This window comes from Xenopus laevis, chromosome 1L (assembly GCF_017654675.1).
Source record: "Xenopus laevis strain J_2021 chromosome 1L, Xenopus_laevis_v10.1, whole genome shotgun sequence".
Lineage (NCBI taxonomy): Eukaryota > Metazoa > Chordata > Amphibia > Anura > Pipidae > Xenopus > Xenopus laevis.
Window position 1 is genome coordinate 184,054,965 of NC_054371.1, and position 13,963 is coordinate 184,068,927.

A 13,963-nucleotide genomic window follows, 5' to 3' on the forward strand; every position below is an offset into this window, starting at 1 on the left:
AGCCCAGAACTTGTTTTGAAAATCATCAAAAAGAAGATGGGGCGCTCTGGGGGCATCTTCAGAAGCACACACAGATCTTTAGTGCTAAAGTGCTGTGGTTTCCTTGGGCTGCTAGAGAAGTCCAAACCAGAAGGTTTAGTATTTACACCATAGTCCTGTGCTGGAGTTTAATTTCCCTTTAAACTTAAATATCAATAGATACAATTGAGCACACTGTGTTTAAACAAAAGGAGAGAACAAACAAATTCAATATAAATGTTCTTCACTGTGGTCAACCACTCCACATGAATCTCTGTCGCCCTAAATATAGCATCAGCATTTCTTTATTCTCTTGTATGATTCAATGCATATGATAGAAAAAATAGCTGTTCCAAGAGATTTGGCATTGATTTTTCCACCCCAAACAAAGACGCTTCCCTAGTTAAATGATCTATCATAATCTGAACATTTGTACCTTGGCTTTGGCCTAGGAACAATGACTTCCAAACAAATATGTTGACTTGCAAAATTTAAGATGGTTTGTAGAAACATTGGAACAGCTGTTTTAGCCATAAGTTAGAACGTGTACCTAACACATAAGTTGCCTGTGAGAAACAGTGGGCTTTATCAATACTGAACATATATACTGTATGCTTATGATGACAGATTAATGAGCTTTCCTTATAACTCAGTATATCAGGACAAGTGTAAACAATACAAAGATTATGTTTAGCACTGACAATTTATCCCAGGACTCGCACACAATCAGTGTTTCAGTTTAAACATCCAGCCACTGGGCTACAGTATTTATCACTGGACCTGTCATGATTTGTAGGCATTATGATGGGAAATTGATGTAATAAATATTGGCATGTTAAATAAGGGTGCCGGGGTGATTGTTTTCATGCTATTGCAACATCAATATAAATTGATAAATATATTTAAGCCTTGCTTGTTTCTATTTAATACCCAGCCAGAAGCACATCAGTTTCATTTAATGCTTGCCCTGTCTTCATTTTAGTTATGGGTTTAATGACATCAGTTTGCATTGCTTATTAAATAAGCTCCACCTATGAGACATGAGAAATTAAAGGTCCAAAGGCACACGGGATAGTATGTTAGAAAACAAACGCAGCAGCTGTGTGTTAAATGCTTTTATGATGATTATGTACAAAGTATAACAGCTATAGAGATTGGTGACGCTGTAATTCCAGAATAATATCTAGGATACCAGTTCCTAGAGTCACTTTTACAGCAATATGTAACTAGCAGCTTTACACACTATTTACAAGTGATTTTGGCCCATTTTTCAGAGTTGTGCAGGTTAGTCGCATGCATACTTCATTTTAAAACAGGGCAGCATATTTTCAGTTGTACAAAGATCAGGGTTTTACTGGGACATTGCAGGACATTCCCGTTTGATATTTGATTTTGGGAGCAAGAATTTGAACTAAGACATGCTAAGCACTACTGATGTGCAGGCCGGCCCGAATACCGCAAGTGGGTTGGGTTTGGCCAGACTTCCGCACAATCTTGACAGCCTTCCACAACCCTTCGGCAGTTTATTTAGGCTTAAGCCTGCATGCCCCACCCCTTTCCTGACAGAGTGGGATGGGCCTATAAATACTGAAGCACATCGGGTTAGGGTCGGATACAGGTTGACTTTTTGTTGACCCGCACATCATTACTAAGCATTTTCACTGCATAAAGCAGAAAAATAGAAAGAGGGACAAAAGATTTGCCGCGTGGAGTGGGGTGAAATTTTTTGACCACTCCCATTTTGTGGCCACATCCCCTAATTACCATGTTCATTTTACAAAATTTGGCAGGTGTTATTACAGTTTTGCTAATGAATGTGAATTTCCCTTTATGCTGCAAGTCAGTTTCCCCAAGAGACCTGCTTATCATTAATTGTTACAGTTGTATCTAAGTGCACCTGCAATGTATTCTGGGCTCTCTGCCAAAAGCCAATTAAGTTAGAAACTGTATCTTTTTCTGGCTGTTCAGTGCAGGAGATCAAAGAGAAAGTAGGGTCATTTCAGTAACAATCAGGGACTGAGGGCTGAGCTGTCAAAATCGGAACTGTCCCTCAAAAAACACGGGATAGTTGGGAGGTATGGAATTGTGCTTTACTGCTAAAAAGAACACATTCTGATGAACTGGCACAGTAGTGATTACTCAGTTGCTGCTATTGCACATATATAGGACACAATGTAGTAACACCTTCCGATATATATACGATTTTCTATGTGTGTAGGTTTCGAGTATGGAATGTGTCAAAGTCCAAAGCATATTTTGTGTACAGGTATGGGAGTAAGTAATGGTTTGTTATATTCCACTAGTGTTCTGTAGAGCTCTTGCTATAGTTGACCCATGCCTACAATAAATTGTGAATATACAGGCAAGTTAACTGGCTCCTGTTAAAACTCAACATAGTGAGTAGCAATGTGATAGGAGCCTTAAACTGTATTCTTTACTGGGATAGGGAGTCATGTAAATGTTATATAATCTCTATAAATGGTGAGGAGGAGAAGAAAGAAGAAAGAAGAAAGAAGAAGAAAGAAAGAAAGAAAGAAAGAAAGAAAGAAAGAAAGAAAGAAAGAAAGAAAGAAAGAAAGAAAGAAAGAAAGAAAGAAAGAAAGAAAGAAAGAAAGAAAGAAAGAAAGAAAGAAAGAAAGAAAAAGTAGAAGCATATCACACCCCTTTTTAGTACAATACTCCCATGGCAAAAAAGGTAAAATGCAATTGCATTTTTCTATAATCTCCCAAAACAAATCAAAAACAAAACAAATGTTATATAGTAGAAAAATGTGACAAGATAAGTAAGATTGCTTTTTGCCTCTACTACTGTCATGCTGTTTCAAATACTGTGAGTTCTGCCTACCATATAGCGGCATATTCAGCACAAGAATTTAAGACGAGCAGATGTATATCTCCTGTGGCTATGAGATACTGTATCAGTCAAAGTCTGCCCACCTCCAGACTGCATGTATATCCAGTACAGCCAAGCTTCAACAATACACATTATTTCTGTCCTGTTGATTTCAACTTCTGTCCTATCTCGACACATATCTACACGAAACATATCTACTTGGAGAAAATGCAGATGCCACTGTATATCAGACCAGCATTTGAGTCTTTTCACAGACAGTCTAAAACAGTTTTCTTGATCTCTTTCAACCTGAAGTCTTGTCAATATATGGATTGTCTTGCTTTCTAATTCAGTGGAAAATCCAGTTTTCCATTAGTCTCTGCCTTTCTAATTTTCAATACAGCCTTACTACATGTAATTATTAAGGGCAGATTCAAGAAAGCAATTACTGAGCTACTGCTTTGTATCTTTAAAGTCTTAATAAGCAGGGAGAAGTTTGAATGCTACAGGGGTAAGCAGATAGAAATGTCTACATGACGATGTGTTGCTCATATACAGCAAATCACGGTACAGCGAAGTCAAAAGTTGATCGAGAGAATGGGGAATATAACCAGAATTTCCCCTTAATGCTTACTGTTTACAGCTTGTAAAGCAAATGGCCAGTCTGACTATCATAAAAGCTCAGTTTAAGGGGTGAAAGGCTATGGCACTGGCCTAGCCAAACGCCAGCAATTAATCCAAATGCAGAAAAAACGCCAATATCTTAGTATGCTGCAACAGGGGTGATCCCAATTTATTCCATAGTGCTACCAGACACTGCAGTTACAATCAAACGTTTCGGGAACACCTGTCCCTGGCACTGAGGAAGGGACAGGTGTTCCCGAAATGTTTGATTGTAACTGCAGTGTCTGGTAGCACTATGGAATAAATTGGGATCACCCCTGTTGCAGCATACTAAGGTATTGGCGTTTTTTTTCTGCATTCAGTCTGACTATCATGAAACCTAAACAAAATAGTTGAAGCAATTCATACTGAATCCATGCTAAAAGTAGGGCCCTCTTTAGCTTTTAGATTGTGCCCTCTACCATTTGTATTTGTTATCTTTTGTATTTTTGCATGATATGTTTTGTTTGTTATGTTTATTTATGTGTGTGTGTATATATATATATATATTCGGTTCGGCCAGGCAGAAGGATTTGGCTGAATCCGAATCCTGCTGAAAAAGGCCGAATCCCGAACTGAACCCTGTATTCGGTGCATTCCTAGTTAGTTTGTTTAACCCCTTTCAACCCATCTGGGGCTGATGAAGCTGGGGATATTTCCCCAATCCCTGGTCCCATTCACTCATCGTTCGATCAATTTGCAATTTAAACTCACAGCAGTTCATGACCTCTTTAGATCCAAATCTCTTAATCTTCTGGCTATCACTGAAACATGGCTCTATGCAACAGACACTGCTTCACCTGCTGCCCTCTCCAACGGAGGCTTCTCATTTAGTCATACTCCTAGACAGGGAGACCATCGTGGCAGTGGGGTTGGATTTCTTCTCTCCTCCAAATGTAGTTTTCAAACTCTAACCATGCAAACTTCTCTTTCCTTCACTTCTTTTGAAGTCCAGGCTTGTTTTCTGCAATCTCTCTGCGTGTCATATATGGTCCCCCTGGTCCCTACTCTACTTTCTTGGATCACTTTGCTACTTGACTTCTGTACTTTCTCTTAAGCGACACACCAGCTTTCATTTTAGGTGACTTCAATATTCCCATTGACAACTCTGCTTTTCCAGCTTCTTCTAAACAACTTAATTTGCTCTCTCTCAGTGGACTGACTCTCCTACTCACATTGAGGGTCATGCTTTTGATCTTATGTTCTGCCACTCATGTCACCCTTCCAACCTTACTAACTTCCCCTTCACTCAATCTCACCCTCACCTACTTTCCTTTCAGACATCACTTTCACCTGCAATATTACAACCATCTCTATTCCACCCACACATACAGAAATCTCAACACATTTGATCCACAACAATTAACAGTAGTAGCACAGGGGCTCGCTCACATTAACAACATTTCCTGTCTGAATATGGCAGCTTCTATGTACAAAAATGCTCTTTCAACAGCACCTGACTCCCTTGTTCCTTCTACCACCCATCACAGTTGACCAGCTAAACTCCTACCCTGGCACACCAGTTTAACTTTGTACTTCAGAAATAGATCAGTTGAACGACAGTGGAGAAAGTCACGAACTGATCCGGACTTCAAAATTCATGCTCTCCTGCTCCAATCGAGCCCTTTAAAAAGCCAAACAACTGTACTTTTCTTCTTTAATCTCCACTCTCTACTTTAAACCACTAAACTGTTTGCCACATTTAACTCACTACTATGCCCCCTCCACACCCTCCATCCATTAATGAAACTGCCCAAGGCGTTGCTCATTTCTTTAAAGAAAAAAATCAATTGCATATAATCTGACAACAATTTCAGATTGTCTTGCAGTTCACTCACAACCCTCCGCAACACTAGATGAATTTAGCAAACTTCTAGCCTGCTCAAAACCAACAACCTGCTCCCTTGATCCCATACCTTCTCACATGCGTTACCCAATATCTGATACACTCTCTCCTACACTTAGTCACCTATTTAACCTTTCCCATTCTACTGGTACATTTACATTTTTATTCAAACAAGCACTAATTGCTAGCATTAAAAAACCTTCCCAGCCCTCCCATTAACTATCGTCCAGTTTCACATGTTCCATTCACATCTAAATTGCTGGAAAGGCTTGTTTACAAACACCTGGTCCAGTGTCACACTCAACTCCCTTCTCAAACCCCTGCAATCTGGTTACTGCCCAATACACTAAACTGAAACTGCACTCACCAAAGTTACCAATGATCTTCTCCTGGCAAAGTCTAAAGGTCACTATTCCATATGCATCCTTCTAGATCTCTCTGCAGCCTTTGACACAGTTGACCACCCACTCCTCCTAGACATTCTACACTCAGCTGGCATTTGTGACACTGCTTTTTCATGCGTTACATCTTATCTTTCTGACCGTTCCTTTAAAGTTGCCTTCTCTAACTCTGCGTCTACTACATTCCCTTTCTCGGTTGGAGTTCCTCAAGGCTGTGTCTTAGGTCCCCTGCTGCTCTCACTCTATACTCTACTTTGCTAGGAAAACATATTGTTATTTGGAATTTAGTATCACCTTTATGCTGGTGACACCCAACTCTACTTATCTACTCCTGACCTCTCTCTCTTTCTGTCCATCCCAAGTTATGGACTGCCTTTCTGCTGTCTCCTCCTAGATGTCACAGGGCCACCTGATATTGAATCTTTCAAAAACAGAACTCAATATATTTCATCCAAGATCCTCCCCTGTCCCTCAGCTCTCTCTCACAGTTAACAACATTGCCTTTCACTTGACCACACAGGCATGCTGTCTAGGATTTATCTTCTCATCTGTCTTCACCTCACATCCAAACACTCACAAAATCATGTCGTATGCAGCTGCGCAACATTGCCTGAATACGGCCATAGGTCAGTTCAGATACAACCAAAACACTTAATCTCTCGCCTTGACTACTGCAACCTACTCCTTGCAGGTATTCCAACAAGTCGCCTTTCACAACTCCAATCTGTTCTAAATGCTGCTGCTAAACACATCAATCTATCTCACCATTCAACATCAACTGCTCCCCTATGCATATCCCTTCAATGGCTATATATCATCTCTAGTCTCAAAATACACTCCTTCACACAACATTCGCTCTGCTTCTGACTTCCGCCTCTCTTCTCTTAATACAGAGAAAAGGGAAATAATTGAAAAAAAAAATTGAATTATATGTGAGATGGCCTTCCCATAATTCGGACCTTCCTATTTAATGGGTTTCCTGTATTAATACGAAATGTATGTTCTGAGATCTCTATTCCTACCATGCCGGGACTGTTTATTGGTCTCTTTAAAATATACAAAAACCAGAAACACAGAATGCTTTTAGATCAGGAAAATGTTTGTTGCAGGGGTTGCAACTGCACTATGGTTTTGGAAATTAAGAGGGTATTACATTTTTACAGCACATGCCAGAATGGAGGAACATATCTAGCTATATGGCCTATATTACTGGGATGAAAGCATTATGTGACATTACTACTACTACTTCATCTCTATATATGGGTTCCTGGCTTTCATTGTCTCAAGTATTCTGGGCTATTAAATAATCACTTGTCTTCCATTTTTTTTATATTGTACTCACAACAAGCACATTCTGTTCAGCAGAAAGATAGCTGGATCTTTGCTGGTTACAGAAGATATATGCAAGAAACAAATCTGACATGACATGATAAACATGCGAGCCAGCTCTAGCACCTTTTTTACTTGGCGTATGTGAAACAGGTCAAAGTTTGCTCATTAAGAACTCACACTTGGAGGCACTGTATGGAAACATTTTTTAGATAGGGGGAAGTTAGAGGTGTTTTAATTGCTTTGCTATCAGCAACCACTAGATAAACTTAAAGAAAGTCAGAGAAAGTTACATTGCATCAATAAATAATGCCCAGGATGAAAAACAGAACACAGAAAAGGTCATTTTGCTACACATACTTCAACTTCACTACACCCTGTTGGCACCTACAGGGGTTGGTGTAAGGATTTGATCAAACCCATGTCATTGTGATGGTTGCAATTTCTCATTGTTGACATCATAACACCACAACAGGACAGCCATGGCCTTCCATTAAGACTCATAAATTGGTATATAATGCAGGATTTGTCACATGATCTTCCATTCTTTAATGTGAAATTTGATCAAGTAAGGTTAGGTGGCTTATTACGGAGTTGAGATTCATTTGGATGAAAATGCAGCATGAAGCCTTCATTTCCAACTGTTGTGTGGCTGGAAATTATTTCAAGTTGTGTTCGGATCAGATTTTAATATCAATTTCATTATTTTTATACTTGTACCACTACATTCAAAAAGGATTACCACCTGTACAGTTTTTAACCATCCAGTTTTTCTTAGCATTGTCTGATCACAGAGAATATACCCCTATGCCCACCTGTGAAGTCACCTAACCAACCCCATCTTACTTGTCATGACCCCCACTTCCCCATCCTATATTCTGTTTCTGACTTTGGCTGAGATGGAAATCCTACGAGTATGTGATTGATGATCCAACCACATCCAGCAAAATCTTCCCTTATATGAATCAGTTGTACAGGCTGATACATTAGATAGCTTTAAGAAGGGGTTGGACGGCTTTTTAGCAAGTGAGGGAATACAGGGTTATGATGAAAGATAGCTCATAGTACAAGTTGATCCAGGGACTAGTCTGATTGCCATTTTGGAGTCAGGAAGAAATTTTCTCCCTCTGAGGCAAATTGGAGAGGCATCAAATGTTTTTTTTTTTGCCTCCCTCTGGATCAACTAGCAGTTACTATGAACACAAATACGCAGCATTTTGCCCCTTTACAGTATATCCTCTTTCTAGTAACGAGCTTGTGTCTCCCAATGGGATAGCAGAAGCTAAACCAAAGGTTGGTTGAGAGGCCAGAGACTTCTATACCTTTGTTGGCCAACACTCTGTACTGCTGCAGAAACTGTTAAACAACATATGTTTCTCTATAAATATTGTAATAGAGGTCAAGCTACTTTTTACCTTGGTGAAAGCAGCATCAACCTTCATCAGGTTCAGTCAATCTGTTAAATTATTTTATGTTCTTATAGCAGCTTCTACATTCAGATAAAAAAATCTTTTGAACACAAGCATAGACCTGTAAATTTTAGGTAACCTGGGCACTAGTCACTTTTGTTTTTCATAGTAGGATTTGCTAGTCTTCCGAGCAACAACAGAATTCCCAATGCACTGCGGTAAACATTTTTCATCAGGGGGTTAAACTATCATTGAACAATATAAAAACAATAAAAATGGATCCTTATGAGATTAAGTATGACAGTTGTTGATAAGCATTTTATTGCAGAATTCAGGATAAACTATGAAACTGAATTATGGAAAGTATTCCTATTAACAACTGTACTTCCAGCTTTAATAGAGGTGACAGAGAAAGTCCACAACCTGCAGTATAAGTATTCAGCAATTCTTCAAGAGCAGCCAGTGTATCAGATGGTAGTCTAAACATCTGCATGCATTTATACTGCTGCCTCCCTGCCATCATGTCATAGTCGCAACAGAGAAACTGTCAGTTGGTTCTCTTTGAGATGTCACCGAGAGGCCCGGCGAGCAATGAGGTTTCTACATTCTGACGTGTGTTTAAATCACTCAATGACACCTGACAGTAGCGAAAGGGCACAGAAAACTGCCTATTGATCAGAACAAAATGATTTGATGGCATAAACATGGCTGTTGTGTAAGTCTGTAGATGCCCTGAGGTGAAGACGTTTTGCGCGCTCTTACTGAAGTGTTAAATGGCATGCAACTTCATTATATCATGCCACTAGCATTTATCACAGCATGGAGATGTACTGGCTGGTTAAGCGGTGAGCAGATGAAGACAATTTACTTGCACCCAGATCAATTATCCCTCAAGTGATCTCATGAAAATGTGAAAACTTTTATAGGGTGCCCTGGAAGATACAACACACAGAAAACATTTCAGTTTTTAATCTCTGCCATCAGTGGGATAAAGTCCATAGTCAGCATTTGTAAAGGACAGCAAACACTAAAAGGATATTCATAGCATTTGGTGTTTTATATGGTAAAATGCACTCACAAGGTTGCTGGGTAGAAGCAATGAAAGCCATTGTAGTCCAGACAGTATACAGTAGGTATGGAGTGTGTAAGCCACTAAAGCAACATACACAAAGATGAAAATTATATAGGCTGGACATACACCCTACTTTAAGGAATTACAATATTTTACTATTATATAATGCACCTCAATATTACAGGGGTGCACGCAATGCTGTCAATGTGTAATTTTAATAAAGATTGTAATCCCTTATCCAAAAACTGAAATCCAGAAAGCTCTGAATAACGGGAAGGCCATCTCCCATAGAGTCCATTTTAAGAAAATAATTCCATATGTTTTAAATTGATTCCCTTTTCTCTGTAATAATAAAACAGTGCCCTGTTCTTGATCCTAACTGCATAAAACCCTTTCCTTGCTCATAAGATGCATACATTCATATTGGTGGTAAATCAATACCATTTGGTTTATTTTAGGTTTTTCTTTTAGCAGACTTAAAGGGATACTGTCATGGGAAAAATGTTTTTTTTTAAAATGAATCAGTTAATAGTGTTGTTCCAGCAGAATTCTCCGCTGAAATCCATTTCTCAAAAGAGCAAACAGATTTTTTTATATTTCATTTTATAATCTGACATGCACTTCAGGAGAGAAATGCTTTCTGGCAGGCTGCTGTTTTTCCTTCTCAATGTAACTGAATGTGTCTCAGTGAGACATGGGTTTTTACTATTGAGTGCTGTTCTTAGATCTACCAGGCAGCTGTTATCTTGTGTTAGGGAGCTGCTATCTGGTTACCTTCCCATTGTTCTTTTGTTTGGCTGCTGGGGGAAAAAGAGAGGAGAGTGATATCACTCTAACTTGCAGTACAGCAGTAAAGAGTGATTGAAGTTTATCAGAGCACAAGTCACACGACTTGGGGCAGCTGGGAAATTGACAATATGTCTAGCCCCATGTTAGATTTCAAAATTGAATATAAATTTGAGAAATGGATTTCAGTGCAGAATTCTGCTGGAGCAGCACTATTAACTGATTCATTTTGAAAAATTTTTTTTTCCCATGACAGTATCCCTTTAAGGTATGGAAAGATTCCAGGTCACAAGCATTCCAGATAATAGATCCCATACCTGTATTGAAAATGTCATATTCAGATGAAACTGAAGGCAAATTTAAGTTCCTCAGCACAGAGAAATCAGAAGACAGAGTTAAATCACCCCATTACCCCACAAATTCACATATTAATCAGGTCACCCCTAACGTTGCCTTTTTCAGGATAAACAAACAAATACGGTTAGCTTGTCTAATCTTTCTTTTTAAGTGAACCCCTCCATTACCAATACAGCCCTGTCCACAATATAACATTGTATCACACAATTCCTGCGTAATTGTACCGGCAAATTTTGTGCCAGTTAAAAGCACAACGATTTGTAAAATGAACCACAAATGGGCACAGTTTGCATCTGCCAGACCGGTGGAGGTATATGAGCAGGTTACAGGCATGCAATCATTGTTTATTTTATATTGCCCTTTATTTATACATAGAACCAACAACTTCTTAAGTAAAACCCGTGACAGCTGTTGACTTGGGTGCAGGAAAACAGTGATAAAATTATGGGATCTGTTATCTAGAAATCCGTTATCCAGAAAGCGACAAATTAAGGATAGGTCATCTTCCATAGACTCCATTATAATCAAATAATTCAAAAATGTTTTAAATGATTTTCTTTTTCTCTGTAATAATAAAACAGTAGCTTGCACTTGCATACCTCCCAATCGTCCCGTTTTTAGTGGGACGGTCCCGATTTTAGACAGCTCAACCCGCAGTCGCGTATTTGTACTGAAATATCCTGACTTTCTCTTTCATCTCTCCACTGAACAGCCAGAAAAAGATACAAAGTTTCTTACTTAATTGGCTTTTGGCAGAGAGCCCAGAACAGCCATCAGGTGCAGGTGTTACAATTTTGAGATAAGCAAATAAGTAATTGTAACAATTAAACAGGTCTCTTGGGAGAACTTAGACTCGCGGTTTAAAGGGCAAATCACCTTCATTAGCAAAAACTGCAATAACTGAAAAAAAAAACCAGAAATATATTCAAACTTTCATAACCTGCCAAATTTTGTAAAATGAACATGGTAATTAGGGGTGTGGCCACAAAAATCGGTGTGGTCTACATGCAGCGAGTCTTTTTATCCCTCTTTTTATTTCCAAAATGTTGGGAGGTATGCCCTTGATGCCAACTAAGATATATAATCCATGTTGGAAACAAAACAATTCTGTTGGGGCAGATTTACTTAGGGTCGAATATCGAGGGTTAATTAACCCTCGATATTCGAATGTCGAAGTTAAATCCTTCGACTTCGAATATCGAAGTCGAAGGATTTACCGCAATACATTGGATGGAACGAAAAATCGTTCAATCGAACGATTAAATCCTTAGAATCGAACGTTTCGAGGGATTTTAATCCATCGATCGACGATTTTCCTTCGACCAGAAATTTGTTAGAAAGCCTATGGGGACATCACATTGATGTTCGGTAGGTTTTACTTGGCGAAGTAGGGGGTCAAAGTTTTTTTTAAAGAGACAGTACTTCGACTATCGAATGGTCGAATAGTCGAATGATTTTTAGTTTGAATTGTTCGATTCGAAGTCGAAGTAGCCAAAAATAACGTTCGAAATTTGCAGCATTTTTTCTTCTATTTTTTCACTCGAGCTAAGTAAATGTGCCCCGTTATGTTTATTTAGTATTTAAATTATTTTTAGCAGACTTAAGGTATGGAGATCCAAATTAGAGAAATACCCCCTATCAAGAAAACCACAGGTCCTGAGTATTCTGGATAACAGGCCTCATACCTGTATGTTTTTTATTGTTCTGTTTCTCAGGGAACCCAAAACAAGTTCCACATTCTGCTTCACAAGCAGTTCCAGTTCTCTAAAATCCTAGTATTTACTTCATTGGTATTAACACCTATGTTAATGCCTAGCATTAATTTGCAATTGGTGTATAAATCCACTATTTATATCCTATTTCAAAGAAATTGCTGCTAACATAACAGCATCACATCACACAGGGATAATGTGTATAAATCATTAAAGAGAATAGTGCCTTCATGCCATTGGCTTAATGCTGATTATTTTTACATTTCAAAATTCTGACTTGGTTTCTCTGAAGAGAAGAATCCCATTGCATTCAGAGGGACTGTATAGACTTTTTCACTTACCAAGTGATGCAACTAAAGGCTGTATTATTTTAAAAGGGAAGACGCAGAGTCTTTATGACAGGGTTAGAGGAGCTGGGGAATGTCTTGCTATTGCTGCAAGCATGCCTGTAGCACTATGAACACATTAGTGGAGGGACACAACCATATTTAGCTTTTTTGATCACAATAAAGGTAAACATCACAGGATGCCAGAGAAAGTCAAGTTAAAAAACAAATGCTTTAGACTTCAGCGCATCTTTTCACATTGCTCAGTGTAAAGGACTAATGAAGGTGAGATGTACAGGTTCAAAAAACACCCATCTCCGTCTAAATTTATTATTCCAATGGTATCGGTGGCCTTGGTGTAATGACTGCATGATTTCTAAACACTGACCTCAATGCCTTGTGCTACAAGTTTTAGCATACCATCTAGCGGCTGCATGGAGTAACCACTTTGGGAGCAGATACGAGGAATCTGAGCGACACAGCAATAAATATATATATCCAGCAGTACTGAAGGGAAAGTCTATGCCCAATGATCACTATAGTGGGGACAAATAATAGTGTTTCTCCATTAACACTTAGGGGGTTATTTATTAAGCTTTGAGTTGAGTTTTCCACACAAAATTGCATTTTTGAGGCAATTTTTTTGGTCAAAAATCACATTTTCAGGTTTAAACTTGAATTTTAAAAAAAAAAAAACTCAAATTTTCAACATTTATTATTCCCAGACCCTGGAAATAACTTGGATCCAAAAATACATCTAAAACCTGACGAGGCCATGTAGGTGTCAATGGCAGAGGTCCCTTGAACCATTTGAAGATGTAGCCTTTATGATTTTTGAGTTTTTTTCGGTGGGTTTTGCCGATATTTTTGAGCGATTCAAGATTTTTCCAACCAAAAACTCAATTAATTTGAGTTTTCGGGTTGTTAACCCCAAACTCGTTGAATCAAGTTTTTTTTATTCTAGTTTTTTCTTAAATTAGAAACCATTCGAGTTGAGAGTTAATTTGTCTGAATTTTTCCAAGTATTTCTAAGATAAAAATCCGATCAACTTCGTCTGCCCGAATGGACGACTTTTTCGTACTTTTGCGCAAATACTACGAATTTTTCTGACTTTTTGGTCCAAAATCCACAAAAGTATTGGATATATATTATACAGACAGCAGCGCAGACACTGGGACCTTCCCCATTGACTTATACAGCACCTTGAGAC

The 13,963-nt window shown here is 38.6% G+C and overlaps 1 protein-coding gene across 1 annotated transcript in view; it reads right to left on the reverse strand.

Moving 5' to 3' along the window:
• The window catches only part of snx24.L (sorting nexin 24 L homeolog), a 95,555-nt gene that overhangs the window by 55,686 nt on the left and 25,906 nt on the right, over nt 1–13,963 (reverse strand). The window lies entirely within an intron of this gene.